Raw genomic sequence first — 23,865 nt, 5'->3', positions numbered from 1 at the left:
ATCCACTAATACACTTTATACAAATACAAATTTGCTCTCATCCTGCAAAGCTTGTCAGGCTTTCTTACCCATTTCTCTGTGAAGCTCAGGGAAAATATATATTCACGCTGGCTCCTGCCATATGGAATTACAGGAAAAGCAGGGAAGCATTGGTGATTGAGAGAAAGAGGAGGAACATGTACATAAGGAGTTGCTGGCAGGAATTGAGCGGGTTTTGGGGGGCAAGAGGGTTTGGCTCTTTGTTTTTCTAAGCTTTTGCAATGAAAATCCCATCACCCATTTACAGCAAGACAGTGCCTCAGTTGAATCAAAGATATTAGTCAATACATTTGTGTGCAGTAGTGCCCAAAACACAGTGTACACTTTCCAGGCAAAGCCCACATATCTCTGTCTGATGCAATGTATTTATTCAGTTTTTTCTAGTTTGCCTAATACTCATTTTTTACATACACTCTTCACAGCTCCCTGTTCCTTCAGACTTCTGGGCAATTTTTTTGCCCAGTTTTCTACATCTTCTTCCAGCTACCTATTCTTTTCCATCTTCTCTCCCATCTCACATCAGGTTCTTTCTTTATTAGACAAATGCATGACAGCTTCTTTTACCATATATACCCTTTTCACCATCTTTGTTAGGGAAAGAATTGAAAAACGGGTGCTCAGTTTTGTAATTTCAAGAGCTTTGAAGTGTTTTGGGGTTTTTTTAATGTTCTTCTCTTTGGTTAAATATCAAGTAATTTACAACCAGCTTAAAACCACGCTTCAGTTCTGCCTAACTTACAATAGGTGACAATATATGAAAGAATGTGTTTGTAGGAAAGGAACTGTACGGAATTGAGCCCTATTTGTGTAAATGCTATTTCTCCAGCATTCCTATACCCCCACAAAGCCCACACGGAGTACCACTGAAGTCATTGGGCTCCTGCTTTTTTGGCTTGGCTGTGCTACAGCTTAAACTGTCCTGTTTTGGTGAAAGCATGTAAAATGGCATGGGTCACTCCACCCTTTCATGGCATAGTAATATTGGCTCCCCAGTTTGTGCAGGTAGGGGAGGAAGGCAGACATTGGGCTGATTTTGACAATCAGAAGCACTTTTAACATGTCTTCTATTCCTAGATATGGTGCTATACTGATACATAGCCCCTGAAGGAACTTGCTAAATGAAGAAAGAGCTCTTTTGATGATAGAGAAAACAATTTGGTAAACTTGTTTTTTCTTTAAAATTGGTGGAAGTATGTAGTTTGTATAATTTGTTATATCAAAGAAGAAACCAATTTTACATGGAGATCATCATGTTAGAACATCCTCTTGTAAAAGGAACAGTAAGCACAGTGCCACAAGCTATTAATTTACATACAGTGACCTTTGTTCTATCTTGTAACAGCATAGAGAAAAAGGAATTACTGCATTTTCAGAATGAAATTCACTTTGTAGCCATTAGGTGATAGCTTTAGACACTTTCTGATATTCCCAGAAAATGTTGGGAATTTCTTTTTGCAAGACTTTTACATGTTATGCTTCTAATCGCACATGCATTAGTTTGGACACTTCTCTGAAGGCAAGAATGGTGGAAACAAACAAAAAGCAATTCAGTATAGTTTTCTTTGGAATGCAACTTCATCCCAGATAAGATCTGAAATGTTTGCTTATCTTTATGAAGGTCACAACTTCTCTCTTTACAAGGTATCACAGTTCTTTTTTCTGCTGTTGGGAATAAGGTAGAATTTGAGACTTCTCACATAGTCTATGGAAGAAACTGGTAGAGTTCTCTTGTAAACATAAAATTTGAGTTCAGTGCATGCACCCAGCTCAAAACAGATGGCTGGAGAGAGAAATGCCCTAGATAATGCAGCACTTCAGTTAAGCAAAGGATGGCCTGGTTTATATTTTCTTTTTTCTTCTTTAAATTGATATTAAAATAGGCTTTCTGATAAAAAGCAGCAGTTGTGGACTACTGGATTGTTTTTAGCCTACTTTTAGCTCCTCCACTTCTGAACAGTTTTCTGTACTTCAGTGATCACAACAGTGAGGTATCTCTTGGATGTGAGCATACCTAGCAACTATTTCAACTGCTTTATTTCTGAAATCAGAAGTCATTATCAACAAAACAGCATCTTTGGCTGTGCATAAAGAATTTGCTGGATTTTGGAAAGCTGGTCAATAGGCATATTTAAAAAATGACTTAGTTTTGGCAGGTTTTTTGAAACACAAGGCTTTTCTGCTTGACCCTTTATATTTTTTAAAAAATATGTAGATGAGCCTATTATTTTTTTCCCATCACCAGAATTATATTTTTTAGGATCCAAAATATGCTGAGGAGCCTGTTTCCAGATTAAGATTAGACTTTTTTGGGGCAGAGATGTAAATCAGATCAAGGAGAAGATATCAAACTTGAAAACTCATAAATTCTTGCAAGCCCCTGATTTTTTTAATTTCTTTTAGCTCCCTGACTTCTTGCAAAAGCAGATTTATGACAAAAAGGCCTCTTCTGAGTTTGGTCACAATTTGGAATGAAAATATTTATGTTTTAAGCACATTTGTTTTAACACTCACTTGTCAGCCTCTCAAAGAACAACCAGAATGAGACTTTGAAGTCCACTGTGGTGTTGTGTTTATGTAACAGATTTGGAACCATTCAGGCTTTGCTCATGTAGCGTGTGTTGGACTTTGGTTGCATTCTAATTTTCCAAGGCTCTGTTCAAGTCCAGAAGCCCAGTTCTGCTTGTTTAGGTGAGCATACTGTTCTGCTCTGTATCTGAGGAACTAACTTGTTCCCAGAATTCAGCATATCATCTGAATATTTTCAATCTAGATGTTTCTGCTGCTTCATCTAATGTAATCTAAGGATAATGTAAAACCATCAGAGAAAAAAGTGTGGTTGCTTTGACATGAAAGATCTGCATGCTCAACACAGCTTATAAAGAGGCACTGAGGCATTAATTTAATGAAAGTAAAACTTATATTCAGTGCTGAGACACGACTTCTTTAAACTGAATACAGAAAACTATCAAATGACAGGTTTACGTGTGTGCTGTAGGCTTAAGTGACGCTGGCTGTATTGCAATGCCTTAAATGACCTGGTTGCAGAGCATTTAGAAAAGGTAATCTGTTGAAACCAGCTTTGCTGCTGAAACCTCAGTGAAGTCAGATTATAGCCTCAGTTCCCCATTGCCCTGTATTGTGCATAAGGAGGCTGCAGATTTGATTTAAGATGGTATTTGGGCCCAAATTTTAGCTTGATATATTATTCTGCCTGAGCATATATGACCATAAGATAATAGGTAATTAGGTGATGCATAATAAAATGATGCTCATAGTGCCTTCAGATTTGAGATGGCTTGTCTAAGTTTCATGTTTAAATATTCCTCATGGTTTCATAGAATTAATAGCTTTATAATCTACAGGGGTAGACAGAGGGTCTTTTTTTGCAGTGACTCACATCTGTGGAAGCCAGAAAAAGTTGCAGATGTTTGGTACGCTGGAGAATTTGTGGCACGGGGAAATTAGTTGTATTCTCAAATGACAAGCCAGTTCAGTGTATCATGCTTTCAGATGAAGATGAGACAGAATTCTCGTGTCTTAGAGAGAAAATGTAGACATACCAGCAAAGGATGACAAACTGTTGCTGATAATATAAGAGAACTCAGCTCTGTCTTAAAAAAAAATGTCCTCTGAAGAGGTATCTATAAACATTAATTCATCTAAATAACCTTTTAATTGTAAGAGTGAAAATATTGTTTAATAGTGTAAAAAGTGAAGCAGGTAAGTAAAACCAAACTTAAATTTAAATTTGTTTCTTTAAAAAAAGGGGAAACAACAAGACCAAGATACTGGATTGTAAAAAAGTTGTCCTCCTTTCTACTCCTGTTCTCTTGCAGGATTTAGTTAATATATTGCAAAGGGTTGTGATTGACCCAGGTGGGGAAACAGAAATTAAGTGAAAACCAGATTTTTACCTTGAACTCTGAAAGGTGAAAGTAAACAAGTAACATAACAAATGAAAGGAAGGCCATGCAAAAGAAATATTGGTTTGATACATGTGAAAACATTTGTTCCTAAAATGTGATTTTTCTGGTGTGACATTGCATAAGTAATAGAGAGTTCAATAGAGATTGTGCAAAATGTGTCACAATGACAGCTAGAGGTTAACTCGGCATTTTCAAAGGCCTGTGTTCAGACCAAAACTCCTTATTCACTTCAAAATACAAAGTTTCTAGATGCTATTTCATTATATATGCATCACCTTCTAACAATTAATAAGCTGTGAGGTTCCTAACTGCTGGCTTTAATAGGAATGTGGAGAGTTAATATACTTCTGCAGCTGTACTAGTAAACTGTTCTATAGCCTCTGCTGTACTTATGTTCCATTTGTGTCGTGTATACTGTCATCTCACAAATTCTGAGGGTTTCTTTTTTGAAACCCAGATTCACATTTTTAATGCATTCTTTTTCTCTTCAAAGATAAAAATAGTTAATAATCTCTTCTCAATATTAAAATATTGTAACAGAAATCAAGCTTCATTCAAACTCCTTTTATTTTGTCTTTACAACTGAAGACTGCAGTGAAAGGGAGTCCGTCTTCCCTGTTCTTCAAAACTGTGGTTAGACCATTCTGGAGCAATATGAAGGATTTGCCAAGTCAAGCTAATTTTACATCATAGTCACCAAGTTGCTTTTTCCTAGTAGTAAGACTTACCTTGCATGGTATTTCACAATCACAGTCTGTCTTCATATATATGGGAGTTCCAGCAGTACCAAAACTGCATACACTGTTGAGTAAATATAATAAATGAATCATAATAAAAATGTTACACTAAAAATTAACATACTGTTAGCAAGTGAAATGAAATAATTTTAGATGTAAAAGGAGTACTTTTTACTTGTGTTTGAGACCCTTTTCTTCATGAGCCCCAAACTGCTACCTGTTTTGTAGAGCAAAACCTGTTTGGAAAGAAAAGAAAAAGTTCTATTAAATGTAAGTTAGATAGTAGGAATAGTCAGATGAGGAATTTTCTAATCTGTGCTCTGCTAATTTTTATAGAACCAAGCAGTTACATTTGTGACACAGCAAATCTTGGGTCTACCTGCGTGTCCTTCTTGGAGACACTGTTGTAGAAAGAGTGAAGGTATTTTGAGATGAAATTTGAAACAGGTTCATGGTATCATAGAAGAAATAGAATTTGGAACCATAATTTGGAAGGATTTTGAGGTGGTTGAACCAGGTCAGCTATGACTTTGTGCAGCTACTGCTTGAAGCCTCTGTAGTTTCTGTAACATCCCTGCAGGCAGTTCCAGGCTTTCCCCTTAGCCTCCTCTTTGCCAGACTAAAGAGGCCCCCGAGCTCTTACACATCATGAGTTGTGGGAATATGACCATTTTGATAGTTCTGCCCTGTTTTTCAGTGTCCTTCATCTGGGACATAAGGAACCAGACATAGAATTGTGGGAGACACAAATCCTTGCAAGCATCAAGCAGAGCCTCGATGTGCTGGTCACGCTGCTAATGCAGCCAATCTACAGTTTGCTTTGTTTACTTTGGGAACATGCTGCTGCCTCATGTTTTATTTGGCATCCCCTGTAACCTCTGGATCTTTACAACAGTGTGTTCCCAACCTACACTGGTGCTTGGGGTTATTCTGCCATAGCTGCAGAACTTGACACTTAACCCTGTTGAACTTGAGGAGGCTTCTGTTGATCCTGTCCCCAGGTTGCTGGAGAGTGCCTCTGGACTCCCCTTTGGTATGTCAGCTGTTCCTCTAAATTCAGTGTTGTTTGCAAAGATTACAAATGTGTATCTGCCTCTAGGCTATAATAGTGTCAAGCACAAAGTGCATACTCAAATCTGCTGTTCAGCCAGTCTGAATAGGGCTGTCAGATTTATGTTGGACTTCTTGGTAATAGTAAAGCAATGATGAACCCTCCATGATTGTGACTCCCGGAAATTAAAGTTTAATTATTTATTATCTACAAAATACAAAAACTATTTCTTTATTAAGGATAGTTAAACTCTGTATACTTGAAAAATTGCCTAGGAGTGTTGGCTGATTACTACAAGTAACTGTGCCTTGTACTGACCACAGTTACGAGTAAACACAAGTTACTGCAAGTTAATGCAGGTGGATAGAGGATGGCAAACCTTTGTCTGTACACACCCAACAGACTTAATTCTGCAGAATCACACTGGGGATGAAAGACAGATTATCAAGTGTAGCCTAAATTGGATTTCAGCTCTTTCTGTGCCACATTACTTATTTAGCTGATGAGAAATGCATTCAGATTGACTTGCAGCAGCATTTAATGGGAAACCAAAGGGTCCAGATCTCCCAGTCATTCTATGAAAGCCCTAGTGAGCTCCCACCCTGTCTACATGTTGTTGATGTAATCTTTTTGGATTTTAGTACAGCTTTCAGTGCTCTTCCTGTGATGTGACCATATTCCTTTGCAGCTGAGCAGGGGAGAGTGCATACCTTGAGCCTTCTCTGACGTGAAACATGATGAACAGAGCAGTACTTACAAGCTCTCCCGAGTCCCACGCTTTAGTCATACCTGCAGTTTGTCTGTCATCGGCCGTATCTGTATTAATTAGAGAGGTAAAAGACTACCCAAATTAGGTTCATTTATCCCAACAAGTTGTGGTTTTACTTGTGTAAGAGTACTAATTTATTTTTTCAGCTTCGGTAATAAATTTTTGGCAACCTGGAGGAAAAGGAAGTTTTTCCAAGATAGATTAATCTATCCTTGTAAAGTTACTTGGTAACATCTTCCAGTTTTTATCCTTATAGAGCACCTATGGTGTTGATCTGTAGGACAATCAAAAGTTCTGCTCAACCAGATCAGAAGATAGTTCCTTTTGACAGAGCCATTTAATACTTCTCTAGTGGGACATAACTGGACTGTTTTGCAGGAGATTATCACAGAAAACAAACTCCAGGATGGTGGTGAGTCGATGTGTGTCCTGGGATATTTTAGATTTTTCAGCACTAGTAGTTTTTAGTTCCCTCTCTCTGAGCTTTCTGTACCCATTTCTGTGGAGGACTCTGGCTCTGGTTACACATGGAAGTGCTGATGCAGAGTTGAAGAGTGCTTAGTCTGAGAAGGTCTGATACCTAGATGAGATACAGAAGGAGCTAAGTGTGTCCTTGTGCTGGATTTATAGCAGATTTGAAATTATCAACAGTAACCAAACTAATATTCATTGTGCCCAGCTGTTTGGTTCAAAGGGACCTGAGGAAGGAGAAATACACTTTTTGTATCTTGTTCTTATAGCTGAACTAACATTTTTCCTGATAAATACTGCTTTAAGGATCAATTGCTTACTGTATTAGTTAATAACATTCAATAACATTCTATATGATGCTTTTATGTGTTAATAAAATGGAGAGGAAGAATATTTCACCTGATAATGTACTTTCAAATTTTTATTCTTATATGCAGCTTCTGGGAGTAAATAGGGTATGTCCAGCAACAAAGCTGCTTTGCTCTGTGCCTGCTGATACAGAAACATCCTTTTCTTTTATTCATTTCATTAAAATATCAGCATATCTACAGTAGTTAAAATTGACACCTTTTGGCTTGTGCATGATCCACACATTTACTCCATGAAATGTCTCTAAGCTTTACCCCATAATGTGTGACAACTTCTGAGCTATTGTTTTCTTTTTTTCCCCTTTCTTCCACTTTCAAAGGAATTACATGAGTGAACAAAAAGTTTTAGGAGAAAGAAAACAATCACAAAACTTACTTGGAGAGATTGTTTCCTCAACTGTGGTCCTTTTGTGGCTGGCATCTGTGGGAGTTGTATCTGCTGAACAAGAGGAATTTCCTTGGTATAAACACTATAAATAAAAAAAGGATACAGAAAGGACTGTGCTGTTCCTTAATGCTGGTGCAAGATGCAAGTGGAGGATGGCCTAGGGCACTGTTGAAGTTTCATTGACAGACCATTGCACAGATATTTAGTGCCTCTTGATTATTTACCAGTCCATAAATAAGTGCACTCAGTTATGCCAAAGGCTGCAACATCCTTATTTACATGCAGGGGCTGGTCAGGAATTGCCTCAAAAACAGTGCTGGGTTTTGACTTCTGTTCTTTGAAGTATCACTGCTTCTTTCGTTCCTATTGGAAAAAGGACTGGCAGCTGATCAGTAGCTCAGTCCTCCTAAGAGTCTGTATAAAATAAATACCATGAATATCCTGGAATACTGCAGGATTCTCTATAGATGCCTGGTTAGGGGCAGACTGCATTTTGCATATGCTCTGAATTTTAGGTGCTGGTTTCCAATGTGGCGTTCAGAAACCTGAGCCAAGAGTTCTGGCTGTGTAAATAAAAAGTGCTCGGAGAGTCCAGAATAGGATGAACTACCAAGCTCAGCAGGAAATCACCCTTAATTAATATGCATGCCATTTTCTGATCAGCATGATTTCTGCCTTAAGCCCAGGGCTTGAAATTTTTTCTTAGAGCTGGATGCCTGCATGTTTTCTAAGGAAGTTTGAAACCTTTTTCTTTTCAAATGCAAATGTAGGAGGAGGCACAAGTGGGTTACCAACTTTGCCTTCCTTGGGACAGGCACACGTTTATGCAGGAGGGCGCTCCAGGAGTCCAAGCTTTTCCTCTGCCTGAAATTGAAGCTGTACCCTCAAACTGACCAGGATGTAACACCCAATAGTGATATGTATTCATAGAGTGTTAGATAAGGCATATTTTTTAAAGGTGAAGTTCCAACACTTTTTTCCCGTGACTAATCATTTGTTTTAGGCAATGACTGTTTAATTTAGAATTATAGAATTGGTTGCTTTGGAAGGGACATCAAAGGTTATCTAGTTCCAAGCCCTCTGCCATGGGCAGGGACACTTTTCACTAGAATAGGTTGCTCAAGCCCCATCCAATATAAAATACGTCTCAAAAGTAGAAGTAAGAGGTGTTTCAGTCCTCACATGAAAAATACAAAAATCTGACATGAGTATGTTTTGGAGAAATTTTATTGAAATCCTTTCAGGTAGAGGATAGCATTTGGTTCATTTTTATGTTCACACTAATTTGTAAAAGGCATTTTCACATTTTTGCCATGTGCTTTGTATTGGATTCTTTAATATAGGGCATGTTGGAAGCAGGGTCTAGAAGAGCCATACCCTCAGAGATACCAATAGTAATATATGAATTTGGTTAATAAGCTGCCCGAGAGAACTAAGAGAGTTCTGCATTTGGGCTTAAACTAAATGCTTGTGGAACTTGAAAGACGGTAACATTTCTCCAGAATCTAGTGTCTGGTAAAGAATCCATGGGAGGCAGGCTTCCTACAGTCTTCTCTGCATATAAACTTGATTTTTTTCCCCCCCTGTGATTTAAGGATCAGTCAAGATCTTCATGGTCATCAGAGGGATAAACATCTCTGAGAGTACAGTGGACATTTTGAGCTGGGGACATAGCGTGTGTGACCGTATCGAGTTGACACAGATCCTTGCATCCCTTGTGAAATGTATCCCAAGGACTTGTTTGTACTTCCCATCTGCCCTTCATCCTTGAGACCTGCAGATTGTGTGCAGAACCTGACCCCTTTCAGTTTCTGTCAATATGACTCTTTACCTAGTCTGAGAGATGGTTATTAAGCAGTGAAAGCAAAGCACTCCTCCACTTTGCACACAGTCAGATCCTGCTTGTGGGGGAAGCAAATTACTTGCAGTTTAATCTAGTGAGTGGCATTTTGCAGAATTTTTTTTGTCTTTAAAAGATATACTTCTTTTTGAAAAGAAAAGAAGTCTTGCTTGCCTTTTTTATTGAGCTTCGTGTAAATATATATCTCTTGGGAGAATTCACTTGTTGTTTGGGATGTTGCCCAAGCACAGTTGATTGAATGGGAGATTAATAGTTTACTTAAGAGTCCTGAGATTTAAGACAGAAAGAAGCCCTTTCTTTTGGAGATTTTTCCCCCTGATTTGTACTGTCAGATTTTTTTTCTCCAAAACCATATTTTCAGTGCATACCTATTGCATCATCTCACTCATTCAAATATTCATCACAGGTTTTTGAAGTAATACTTGAGGACTGTAACATTCAGATTGTGATTTACCCAGCTGTGCCCATATACCGTAATGTGCTGCCTCAGAACATCAGGATCATGTTTACTGCATTGTCCCTCTTGTATGAATTTTACTAAATAAAGCTCTTAAAGGCTGTGCAGAGGCTAATGATCACTTGTAACTACAGCAGTGCAGAATTCTATTGGGGTTTTGGAAATCTTTATTTAAAATAGGGTTATATTGAGCAGTTTGTGCACCACTTTAGTTTTGCCATCTGATTCTGCAGTTTTATGTCAATCTTATGTGAAGGCACATGTTGAATCCTTTTCCTTTAGAGAGGATCTGAACCGATCCTATCACTGCAGTGTTTTTATCAGTGCTCTGCATCCTGTGCATTCCGAGGTGAAAACAAATAGCTGCACTAATAGGCAACTATTTATCACTAGAGGGATTAACCACAGATGTCTGCTAATCTTAGTAATACCAGGTTTAAAGCCACACATGATATCTATAAAAGCAAACTAAAAACTCCAGAGTACATTTTGGCCCTAAAGGCTTATAGACGAATGATGCTGACAATGTAGCCTTCAATTGGTGATATGTGGGCACCACAATCTGCCTACAAAGTGCATATTGTTGATTTCAGGCCATTTTAGTAATTTTTGCTGAACTGCTAAATTGAAGGATTGGTGGCATTTCACCAGCCAAGAAGCAAGGATTTCCAAAATTGACTTAATTTCCTCTGTGTCCTTCACTAACATTAGAGAATACTAAAAGCCTTTTTCTCCAAGGCATGAGAAGACTGTCACATATCTATTTGGCCCCTCTGTGGTCAAAGGGAATTTTTAAATTACAGGGCTTAACAGTACTGTGTTTAGGTGGCAAGGTGCATTTTTATTTGATAGTCTTTCCCGCTCAGATATTCTTGGGACAAAAACGCTTTGATGAAAGTAACATTAGGTAGAATAATACAGCTAAACAAGTACTTACAACCATAAGAGTATTTAATTGTAAGACAGTTGTAGATGAAAGGGTTTAGAGGCAACTAAGCTGTTTCTAAGAAACTTTCACTGAAAACCTAATAATAACACAAATGGCAGGTCACTTCCATTAGGAACTTACTTGTACACACTCATCACATTCAAACAGTATATTTTCAGAGTTAAAAACTTTCATGCATGGTTTGTAATTATCATGCAGCTTGTAATTAAAAGTAGGGACTTTTTGGGTAGTTTTGGGGAAAAATAAATAAAACCAATTTAAACGCAAATTTTTAAGTCCTCTGAGAACAGCATGAATCACCATTAAGACTCTGTATCTAAGGAATATGTACCCTTTGGAACATCATTGTTAAATCCCCCAGTCTGACAAGATGCAGAGGCTGCAATTCAGCCTTCTGCTGGGATAGAGAACTGGGGGAAAACTGTATGTTTCCATAAAAAGATAGCTGCAGGGATGAGTGTAGTAGATCAGCTGGTTTAGGATATGTATCTTGTCAAGAAGGAAAATGGAACTTGCATGAGTGTGGTTGCATAACAGAATGCCTTATGTCTTTTTAATTAGGAGCTGCTAAGCTAATTTAATTGCTACCTTTCTTAATTTGTTTTATATTTGTTTTTCTACATTAAATGTAAAAGAATACAAAATGACCTTTATAATTATATCAGGGTAAATGCTACTTTCCTTGTTGAGATTTCACTGGACTGTTGTGTGAGCCCCCAGGCTTTTCAATATCTGGTATCTGTTCCGTGTCGGACATCAGAGCAAAGAGGGCTGTTTCAGCACCAAGACACTGTGGTAGCAGATGCCACAGAGAAACTCAAGTTGATAGCTGGACCAGGAGAAAGCAGGTTGCTAGAGTGTTCTGATCAACCTTGAATTTAAAATGAGCTGCTTGAAGACCCAACAAACAAGACCGTTTCTTTGCCCAGAAAAGGACTAGGAAATTCAAGTTATTAACTTATAAAAATATTAGATCTCACACCAGGAGTACAAAAGCAGATTCCATAAATTTTGTTTCAATTACATCTTCATTTAAGGTGCCGAGTTACCTTTAAAAATGTAGCACTAAACAAAAATACAGCACACAGACTATGTGTATGGAAACATCATTATGTTCTGTTATTGGATCTATAATAGTCTTTCCTTAAATCTTCACAGCTTTTCCTAAATTAGTCTCTATTTTCCACTGCTCAGATCCATTTTATTTTCTGTAGTAGATTGCTCTTTGGGTTCTAATCATATGTTATAGCTTTGAAGATTGGAGTAGCTGGTTTTAATTAAGTCCAAAGTAAAGAACTGAAAGAGAATGCCAAAGACAAGATCTTTCTACTCAGATCCTTTCCAAAACTTCATTTGATTGAATTGCCCACAATTTAGTTAAAACAACAGTAAAAATACTGTGTTTTTTCAGGTTTATTCCCTTTATTATCTCACTGCATGTCAGGACCTTATAGTTTATGCATATGTATAAGACTACTCAGTTACCCATCAATAAACAGTGACAGAATCAGACCCTTACCTGTATATAGTGAGTGCCTGTCCTACAGAGATTTAAGATAAAAACCGATTCCCTTAACTTCAAGATTTTAGACTTGATTCAGTTAAAAGATGTTGAGGGATATGAATGAGGAGAAAACAACTAGTTGTAACTGAAATAGCATTCTTGTCTGACTGGATTTCTTGCATCCCAGACAGTTGATCCTCCAGCTGAGAGTCTGGTGGACCATTCAGTCTTGCTTCACCTGTCCCTTTTGGCTCAGTGTTATGCAAAAGTGGAGGACCAACATCACCCCTGCAAGACTTGCAACATTTTGAAACCTCCCTGATAATTTGGCTATGGCAATGATTGTGGAAGGCAATAGAGGAGGCCAAGCAAACTCGCTGTTAGGTGTTGATGGTTTACACAGCCTCATCACACGGATTAATAGCTTCACACAGAAAATGAAGTCATTGATGGCATCACCTAATACAGCCTCCTGTGCCAAGATGGGTAACTTTGAAGCTGGATCAGGTCACTCAGAAGATTTTTTTTTTATTTTTTTAAATGGGGAGTGGGTTTGGTTTTTTTGGGGGGCAATTTTGATTTTCCAATGCAAATTTGAATATGAATTAAAGTGTGAAATTTATTTTTATGTATTAAATACACATATTTTATCACAATGTCAAGAGAATAAATCTAGAACTGATTTTGGCACTAAGAGATATACGGATAATATACACTGAGAATAGTCTCCATCTGCTGCTGAAGTCTCTCTCATTGCCAAGACTGGTTCTTGGGATTCCTTTCCCTTTGAAGATTTTTGCCAGTGAACATTTCTTTAACTTGCTGTCTACTGAGACTTCAGCTCCCTGTCCCCTACTCCCATTCTGTTGGCTCTGAGCAGGTTGAGCAGATTCTTACTATGTTTGCAGTTTCAGAAAAACCAGTTTTCACTTTCGCTTTCTATTTGCCTAATAAGGAACTTGAAGTAGCAGTAGACTGAACAATCCTAAATGTTAGGAAAAAATGTATAACCCAAGCAACACCCCAAAGCAGAACCTCAGCAGTTTACTTTCAAGGTTAGTTTCAAGATTGCATACAAGTAAACTTGTTAGAACCTAGCCATCTGTATGCTATTAGGTGCATATTTGACAAAAAAAAAGGTAAATAAAAAAGCTGTCAAATGACTCTTGAACATTCAAACAGCTTAAAAGCTCTTTGTGTGGTAATGTTGGCACAGCTCCTAAGTGACCAGATGGAATTTTATTAACAGCCAACAGGACAAGGGCTGAGATTTTGTATCTTAACTTACTATTTTTGAAACGCTTGTAGAGGATGTGTCAGAAAGCTTGATGTACTTTCATACTACGCAAAATTACACATATACCTTCCCTTAATGCAAAGATGAAGACTGCTTTGGAGGTTGTCATTTCTGTGAGGTAGATAAGAAGAGAGTTATGAGATGTGTGGTAATTTAGGTATTACTACCTTTTACTGTTTTTCAATGAGGTGTTTTTATATACACAATTTGTGGTCGTATTAAAAGAAGAACTTAGAAACAGGCTTTCTAACACAGACTTAAATAATGTATTTAATAAAAAGAACAAAAAATACTTAAGAGACTTGATTTCTTATGTAACCGCTGATAAGTGATGTCAGATTTCCATGTAAGGATTCTGGTAAACATATTAAGACCATGCAAATGTATGTGACTCCTCCTTTTCTGGCATCACCATGGGTTTGTTTAATGTCAGTAAGAAATACCTGAAAACTGAGAAATCTCCATTGTCTCTGGTAATCACAGGATAACGATTAATCCTGCAGGGAGAAGCTGAGGAACCTGAGGCTGTTCAGTCTGGAGAAAAGAATGATTAAGAGAAGACCATATCACTCTCTACAGCTCCCTGATAGGAGGTTGTAGCAAGGGGGACATTGGCCTCTTCTCCCAGGTAACTGGGACAAGAGGAAATCACCTCAGTGCTGGGGAAGCTCAGCTTGGCTATTAGGAAAAAATTCTTCACTGAAAACCAGAAAAGGCTCTCCAAAGAAGTGATAAAGTCACCATTCCCAGAAGCGTTCAAAACATGAGTGGGTATGGCATTTTCAATATGGTTTAGTGGACATGGTGGTGTTCAGTCAAAGGGTAGAGTCAATGATCTTGGAGGTCTTCTCCAGCACTAAAGAGCCCATGATTCTTTGATCTTCAAAGCAGACAGCTTTAAAAAAAAAAAAAAGAAATTAAATCTGTATCACTCTGTGGACTCATGGTTTATCCTGTTCCTATCAGGTGCTTCCTTTCCATATTTAAGGTTTTCAGGGAATTCATGATAGTAGAAAACAGCTGTGTAGTCAGAGATGAGTATTTCATAACATCTGACAGAAGAACACTGATGTGACATACAATTAGAGCTGGCAGTACCAATTTTGAACCTGGGTATCTTACCCAGACAAAATTCTCACTTTTGCTGGTGAAAGATGTGCCTGAGGGCTTTATACAGAATCAGATCCTTGTTGTTCAGTAACTCAAACGGGTATAACTATAGTTATGACACCATGTACTTGTACAGTTGATATATACTTAATTGCAGAGGGTAGGACAAAGACCAGAACTGGAGTTTGTTGAAGTCAAAGATTTTTTCTTAGTTCTGGAACTTTATATCCTCATGTTTGTGTTACCCGGTTTCTGTTTGTTTGTTTTATTTTTAGGTTCAGTAAGGAAAAAAAAAAGTAATTTTAACTTGTTTGTCAAAAAAGCTTAACAGTAGAGTAAGCTGATTAAATTAATTAGGAATGTATACTTCAACTCTAAATTGTTGTCCCACATAACAACCTACAAAAGTCCTCTCAGACTAACTTGTAGCATTACCTGTGTGTTATTTTGTTGATTAATAAGCCATATTTTGTATAGAACTTGGGAAAAAGTACAGAGGATTGGCAGCCTCGTTAAATTATGCCACAAAAGAAATTGGTGTTTTAATATAGTAAGGGAAATGATTTAATGAAAAATTAAAAAGCTCCTTAGGAAAGTGTTTTCCTCTTATTTGTTTATGTAATGTCTAGGTTGGCATTTGTAGTCCGCTAACTTGAGTCACATTAGGATGAAGACTTTTAGAGCAGGTACAGTCAGAAAAGGTTAGACACGGTGGTGTAGGCAAAGATCATCTCAAAGAAAAGATAAAGCTGAAAAAGCTTGATACATTTGGTTTTAAACGTGCTGTTTCTAGACTGTACTCTTTCAGTAGTTTAATTTTCTTCTGTTTGTTTTCTAGCACCTGTTCTCTGTGCTTGCTGTCGTGACTTGACAAAGTGACTCTTGCTTGCTAGATTAAAAGTGCTCCAGGCAGAAATCATCTGGAGGAGCAGAAAAGGAAAAGAAGGAAGACAAAAGAACATAATAAGCTACATAAAATAAATTGAAAAAGAGCCAGTAGAGAGATGCAAGCCCTGCTAGCTGCATGTGTGTGTGCATGTACATAGACACATGCACACATGTAGCTCGTCTCTTCTGTACTGTTCCATATGGTTATATGTAATACAGTACTGTAGGGAATGATAGATTGGATTAGTATTAAGGCTACTCCTTTTTTCCCAAGATCCTCTTTCAGTCATTTTCTTACTCTTCGGGAAGAACTATATTCTATTCTAACTGTCTGCTTTAGATTGTCCATTTAAGCTTGCTTGATGAGTTTTTGCTTTAGCATGAACAAGAAACAGGTTTGGACCGTTGTCTGAAGTAACAGCAGTCATTTAAGATACTGTTTTGGTCCTGTTGTTTTTCCCCCACTAATTGTTTTTTCATTCTGTGCATAGAGTGGGCAGTAATCTGGAATAGTCTGGTGGAGGAGACCTTCCCTTACCTTTTATGTTGCAGTACTTTGAAGTCATGTCATAAACTGAGGAGTGGGCACATAGAGAGAAGCATTTACAGTTGAATGTTCCCTCCAAAGAACTGGATGCCCTCCTGTCCCATGTGATACCTGATGCTTTCTTGATACCTCCCCATGATGTGCTGTGGTCTGCTTTATAGAAGTGCTGAGTGTAATCTGTACCTGCATTTGAAGACTCCTGAAGAATCCAAAGTGTGCAATAATTCTGGAACCTGAAAAATCTCCTTTTGAAAACCCCACTTCCCACACCCTATATTTGCAGTTCTCCCATTCACTTACACAATGCATTGTTTCCCTAGTACTTTATAAATACCTCCTGAAAGCAAGCACGTTCATATCTTTGAAGCATGATGACATAATGTAATGATAGTAACTTAAGAATTGCCAGTGAGAAATGATCCTTCATCTTTTAGTAGTACCTGGTAAATAAAAGGAGAAACACTTGCCAAGAAGTAGGATATTAAAAGACATCGAGCTGTTCTTTGACAGAACATTTGTCCTGAAAGAGAGAGGTGTTCCTTGGATAAAATAGTATTCTTCATGTGTACATCTTGGCATGCACTGTATTGTATGGTAAATATTTTACATGGTGAAGTATTTGTGGGTTGATTTAATTCTGGAACTTGGTGTGTTTAAAACCATTTTGATAATATGACTCAGTGAAGATCAGGCACCTGGAGAAAAAAAGCTATATGAAAATACAATGCAAATATATATGAAAATACTGCAAATGCAGTCTTGTCAATAAATTTTTTAATTAAATTAAATTTTAATTCTTTACAAAATGGTAGCCATCTTGATTTCTTTTTCAACTACTGCTAGTAATAGAGTTCCAGAAAACATGTTTCCATAAACTGAGAACACAATTATTTGAAATAATTACTTTTTCTATCATTAGCTTTTTTAAAATGAATTTTATCCACTACAGACTCCTTTTATCAAGCAATTTTCTATTAAATAAAAAAAAATGTGTTTCATTCTTCTTCTAGGACTGGTTTCAAGCAAAATCTTTCAGGGCATTTTGTAAAGCAATAGAGTTATCTTGATTTCACTGAAGTTTGATCAGTTTCTTTAGACCTTAAGATAATTCCAGAGTTGCAGTGTTTAATTTTGAAGTATAAAGATGCCTAAATCTGTACCATGTTTTCCTAGGAAAGAGAAAAAAAATCTCCTAAGGTTCTGCAAAATCTTTGGAAATGTTATTCTTACAGTCTAGCCTTTGCAAGTCATGATTTAAGTAATAGGGGATCATTAATGTGCAGAAACCAATTACAGCAGCTACAGATCTGTATAGCTTGGCATAGTGAAAATGTTTTTTATATTAGAATCTATTGTTTATCTGCAGCTATAGTAAAAATAATACATGAAATTATTTTTACAGATATCAAATGTCCTCCAAGAGGGGGGAAAAAAGCAAACAGAAAACTTACATTGGCAAGAGATTCAAAGCGTACTGACTGCTAGTTGATGCCACTTTTTTTAGGTTTCTATCTGGATTTTGAATACAGATTGACTAAGTAGATGTTAGTGTGTATAGGCTGATAATTACAAAGACTCATTAGGTAGGTTAGTGCTCAGGTGGCAGTGAGTCTTGGTGCATCAGTATTTTCAGGTAATAAAAATGAAGCTCCATGTCAGAACAACAGATGCAGAAGCAAGTGGATAAATGAAAGAGTAACAAGTCTCTAAGACCAGATGGCATATATCTAAGATTCAGAAAGTGTTTAAGAATGAAGCAGCTGAACTGCTGTCAAAAATAGACACTCTCATTAAAATTAGTTACTATGCTAGAAAAGTAGAGCAAATGTACCTAAGTAAAAAACAGATTGCAGAAGCAGCCCTGCTGTTAATGATCCATCATTATATCCCTGGAACTAGAAAATTTGTTAGGAAAAAAGCATTAACCCACCTCAATGAACATGGTAGGACTTCTGTGTTTAAAACCGGGCTTCTGGTTTTAAAACAAAGTTGTTTCCTGATTAAGATGTTGGTCTTCTCCAGAACCTGCACCAGGTCTTCTGGCATTACTAATCTGATTCTTCACTGGTTGCCCTCTGACAGCATATAGGTACTTCCTGATTAGATACCAGGTTTAAAAATTTAGTGGATGGGCCAGGAGCAAAGGGTTGTCTCTAATGATGGGTTTGGGTGGTTTGGCAGAAAATACTGTAGGCTTGGGAGCACTTGAGGCATTGAGGGGATGCACTGTTTTTTGGCAATGGGCTGAACGTGAGAGCAAGATTCTCCTGTCTTCAGTAACTGTATTTAAAGTATTTTGCATGTCGATATGAATATTTGTATTGGGACTAGGTATCTTCTGAAAAGTTATCCCAGAGGATGTGTCTCAGTTTATATAGGTTCAAAAAGAACCCATGCTGTACAATTATGCCAGCTTATTCAATGTCCTGGGAGCTAAAGGGCTCTCATAATTTTGCACCAGTCTTCTGTTTTCTTTGGGGAAGTGGCATGTGGGGTTATTAAAGACCAAAGTTGTGCTACAGATCTCACCAGCTGCTCGGCTTTCTGCTACAAAAAGTAATTCAGGCCAAATATATAAATCTCACCCAAATGGATTATGTGTCTGATCTTTGTGTCTGGTTCTCAAATAATATCACATCAGAATACACTTCTCATCAAAAATGACTGTGGTGAGCCTGGGGTGGATTGCCCCGATGGGTTAGTTTGGACTGAAATTCTAGTAAGTTCAAGTCTGTACAAGAAAATGAAGTAGTTTCTGCAGTCTAGCCTATGTGCATGTACACACTTATATTTTTAAGAGATTTATGCTATTATAACGCAAGGAGATCCATAAAAGGCACCATTCCTTCTTACTTTGATGTCTCAGTGTTTCCTGAGAGGCAGTGGAACAGACTCAAAAGGCTCTGATGTTAATACATCCACAGTTCCTGTAATAGTAGAACTGCTCAAATTTCTTTTTTTAATCTGATCAGCATGTTTCAGTATGTCCCATTTCAATATCTATTCATTTTTAATTTCTTATCTGTTAAGTTGCATGTATATTGCAATAGTCTAATAACAACACATCTACATCTGTGAAGTGTCAATCAAAAGATACAATTAAGCTTAATGATATGTTCAAAATCCTAATTTTGTAGAGGAAAATATCTATACTGCATAAAATGTTATAAGATATATGAAAAACAAACAGTCTAGACCAAAGCTGACCATCTAAGTACTCAGCTAAGACATTTTAAATACTTTATTAAGTATCAGTCTTGGAATAGGGCTTTACCTGTGATTTGGGTAAAGATGCAGTGGACCCAAAGCAAAATTGACAAGTTGTTTCTTAACTCAGAAGCTTCATTACTAGAATAGTTAGAATTAATAGAAAGACTATTGGCTACCTTTTCAAACTTCTTGCAGTCTAACCAATATTTCTGTGGCTCTGACCCTAAACAAAGTTGATCAACTACCAGATTTTTACGAGATGAAAGAACAGTTCTTTTGTATAAAACAATTCAGTGACTGCAAGTAGGAATGAGTCACAGAAAAGCTCCTAGAAAAAAGACTACAGTGAAGTGAAATGGAATATTAAAACATTCACTAATGTTAGTTTCTGACTAATTTTCTCCATAAAAATGCCTGCACAAGAGATAGCAAAAGGCTGCAAGAGATAGTAGTAATACTGTGCTACCAAAACTAATGTGGGCAATCAAAGTATTTAAACCACCTCATTTTTTATGATTGTTTGTGCAGGAGTAGTTACTGGGGGAAAAAAATGTAACCGTAGGTGGAATGGGCCAGACAGGTCTGACAGCTCTTGGCAGACTCCACTTGCTAATTTACCAGTTTGTAACATTAGGATTAAGGTGTGTGGGATTCAGAGTTTTTTGTCCAAATGAGATGACTAACTTTTCTGAAAGCAGTACAGTAAGCCAAATATGAGAGATGCCCTGTGCTTAGGGTCGTCAACAAAATAATTGATACTTCTGTTGAACGTCAGGCTTCATGCCACACATATTCACAACGTGATGCCACACTGCTGACCAGCTGTACCACAGGGAACATTACTAGCCAATTTCTACCTCTACCGTCCTAATCTCGTGCCCTTGGATCTTCCTAATGTGAGTTTCACATGACTTGCATGTTGAGACAATGTACCAGCTCACCTATCTCTGATACTCAGCCAGAAAGATCCCTTATCTTGCTTTCATTTGATGGGGTTTTATTGCTGAGAATCTGATCAGCCTATGCAGCAACAGGCCTATTGGAAACAGCTTCTATAGGAGGAGAGGAGGTGACACCAAAGTGAGCAGAAGATGATCACAAGAAAACAACAGGGGTTTTGTACTTGGTAAAGAAGCATTTGAAGCTTCTTCCCTGAACAATGGGTTTAGGGCAGCTGTGGAACAGCGGGAGTCAGTAAGCCTTGTGTGATTATATGGCGAGAGCTCTCTAGAACACTACAGCACTTCTTCCTGAATATCCCTGTCAGTGTCATCTCAGACTATAACAATTTACTTTTTTCAGGACAGCGAAAGAACAAAACGTATTAAAAAGATAACAGAACCTCTGAATCTATTGAAGATCTGTTCACACACGTCCAAGATTCTTGGGTTTCAAAAGTAACTGTCTCTTTCAAGGTATCAACTGAGTTCAGAATGGAGACAGACTAGGACAGAAAGAACCAAAGTAAACAAATACATTTTTTTCTTGAAGGATGGTTCCTTCTGTCTGTGCTCTTGGCCTTGTGACATTGTGTCAAGAGATCTGTTGTTTCTACAGTATTCCTATTATGTTTTCTTTAGTACAGAGGCATTAAGTGTCAAGCTGCAAGAAGTTTAGAGTTGTAGGCTTATTAGAAAATCAAGGATTATTGTAATTTATTTTGGAAGCATGCTTTATGCATATGGTTTCTAAACTAATCTCTACTGTTATGTTACTTTAAAAATACAGCATCCAAGTATACCTGGTGGAAGGGTAGTTTGGCACACAGTGCAACATTGCTTCATAAGATATTTTATAGTAGTATGGCCCCAAGTACCATTGTCACAAGTACTTGAAGTGTCTCTAAAGCTTCAGTTAAACGTCCATGTACGTCAATGGGATTTGCATGTGCTTAGTACCATGAAAAATTGAGTTCTTCTAGAAAATGAAATATTTGGATAGTCACACTTGAACAGTTTTTCCCAGGTGCCTAATTTTGCATATCATCTGTAACTGTGTAGTATTAAAATAGTGGACTTTCCCCAGAGAAACTTTACATGGCACTAAGCAGAAAGGGGTGGTAGGAAAATAGATTTGTGAGACTTTCAACTATTGAATGTTCTAATGTGGCATGGAGTGAAAGAAATAATAAGTATTTTATATAAAGCACTCATCTCTACACAGAAAAATCAAATAATAAGTGGGATCTGGTGATTTATTGATCACAAGTGAAGTAGAAGAGGCTGTAAGAGAGAAATAAAATCTGTGTGTGCTCTCTGTCAATAATCTGAAAAATCTGGTGTGACAGTGAATTTCTTATCTTTGCATTTTCTTATGCCCCAGACTGTAGGAACCCTTGCTTTTCATATATATAGTGAATATATATATATAGAGTCTTCTTATTGTAAATGTTGCTATAACTTCAAAGTTAAGTGTGTGACTGTACAAGGAGATGAGATGTCTGTAAGGAAGGAAGAGAATCAGTGCTATGTTAGCAGAAAACTGAAGAGAAGAATATGAGAAGGAGGCCAGTGAAGAAGGTATAAGAGGAGGTGAAGTGTACAATGTTTAATTGTAGTATTGGGCTTGGTCATTGAGTACACTACACCTGTGTTTTTTGAGAAATTCTAGTAGTATATTCTGAATAGTGTGTTTAAGCAATGAGACTTTGCAGTGCGTGTTCAGCTTTACTGTTGGCTAAATGTGATTCAAGTAGAGTGCTGCAGTAAGCCTGCTAGAGAGTAATGTGAGTATGAGGGGAAATAAAATTTAGGGTTTTTTTCCCCTGATAGCTTGTTTCAGGGGATGACAGTTCAGCATAGTGAGGAGGTAGTAGGGAGGAAGGTTTTTAAGATCTTGAGAAGCCACAGCCAAGTGTGGTTACCCAAAAGGCTTTTGCAGAGTTGCCAGTGTGCTGCTGGCTGTCTGAATTTAGGAGTACTGACACTCCTGGCTATAATGGTGCTAAGAATGTGTTCATTACTGAATAGACAAAATGACTCCCTGATCATAGAAACATATAAGCAATTTCATATATAAATACTGAGCACTTAAAAAAGTATCTCACCTTTATCTGTAAGTAAGAATGAACTACAAAAGCATATGCTAATAAAAATTGGATGTGGAACAAAAGCCACAGCTTTGGCTGAGAAGCAAAGCAGCTCCAGGAGTGAGATTCCACCCTCTTCATGGGATGCCTGCTGGGTCTTCACTCTTTTCCTTTGCACCTTCCCATACGTAGGCAAGTGAAGAGGAGGCAAAGCACAGCAGGTGTCAGCTCACCTGTCAAGGAGGCTTCCTACGCTGGTGGGAAGCTCTGATGCAGCACTGGCTCAGAAGATACCAGTGATGCATTGAAAAGAAACTGCACCTATGGCTGTGTTGGGCTTGGGTCAAGGCTCTTGATCAGCCACTGGGAACAAGAGACAGTGAGACATTATTTAACATTATTTGTTTTGAGTAACACTTTCTGCTTGCTGTCAGAGTTGGCATGGAAACTGAATCAGCACTCATTTTTAAAAGAATAGGCCATTCAGAGTGAGGTTAGTCATCAGTGGGCTTACCAGAAGCTCAGGCTGTAGCTGCCAGCACTTAAACCTTGCTCATGAAGGTATAGAATACTTAGAATCGTAACAGTCATACTACCCCAACCTTTACCGGGCAAATAGATGTCTTTTGAGAATGATGTAATCTCATTTGCATTTGGGTGGTGGTGGTTTGATTTTTTTTAAAGAGGGAAGAGTTAATTATCTGAAATCCACAGCAGAACTTTCTTGCTTCAAGAAGATGCCATCTGTTTTTATGGATCAGTTGAACTTAAAGAGTTAACACAATTCATATAAACAATGATGCTTGTAACATTGCAGTGGAAAGCAGCATAATTCTTAAAATGCTCTAAGCTTAGCACTACGCATCTGTGAATAGTCAAGATGGAAGCCTACACAGCATGCAGAAATTGGCATTTTCAATTACTTTGCCTCTATTGATGAAAAAGATCAAGATATGCTTATTTCTATTCTATTTTATTCCCACACACAAAAGGAGAAGCAAAGAAACGGCTGCTGGTTTTCTGTACCAGTGAGGCTGAGAAAATACTGACGGATAAATTGCTGTTCAGTGGCATTTCCTAAAGCACCTGCTGTGTCCTGTTCTCAGATGCAAAATGATATATATATAAGTATATATAAATTTGAAAAGTTTCTTTTAATCTATAACCTTTGACTCCTGGCTTTTTGTATCCTCGGAACACAGACCATGCATGTCTTCTTCATTGATATGGGAACTGTTTACTTTACACTAACTATTTACATTCAA

At 37.6% G+C, this 23,865-nt stretch overlaps 1 protein-coding gene across 10 annotated transcripts in view; it reads left to right on the top strand.

Moving 5' to 3' along the window:
- The window catches only part of RAP1GDS1 (Rap1 GTPase-GDP dissociation stimulator 1), a 90,231-nt gene that overhangs the window by 8,086 nt on the left and 58,280 nt on the right, over nucleotides 1-23,865 (top strand). The window lies entirely within an intron of this gene.

Source organism: Cyanistes caeruleus, chromosome 5, assembly GCF_971803275.1.
Source record: "Cyanistes caeruleus chromosome 5, bCyaCae1.hap1.1, whole genome shotgun sequence".
NCBI classification, from domain to species: domain Eukaryota; kingdom Metazoa; phylum Chordata; class Aves; order Passeriformes; family Paridae; genus Cyanistes; species Cyanistes caeruleus.
Note: the sequence above shows the minus strand (reverse complement) of the source record. Positions and strands in the feature narration are given on the sequence as shown.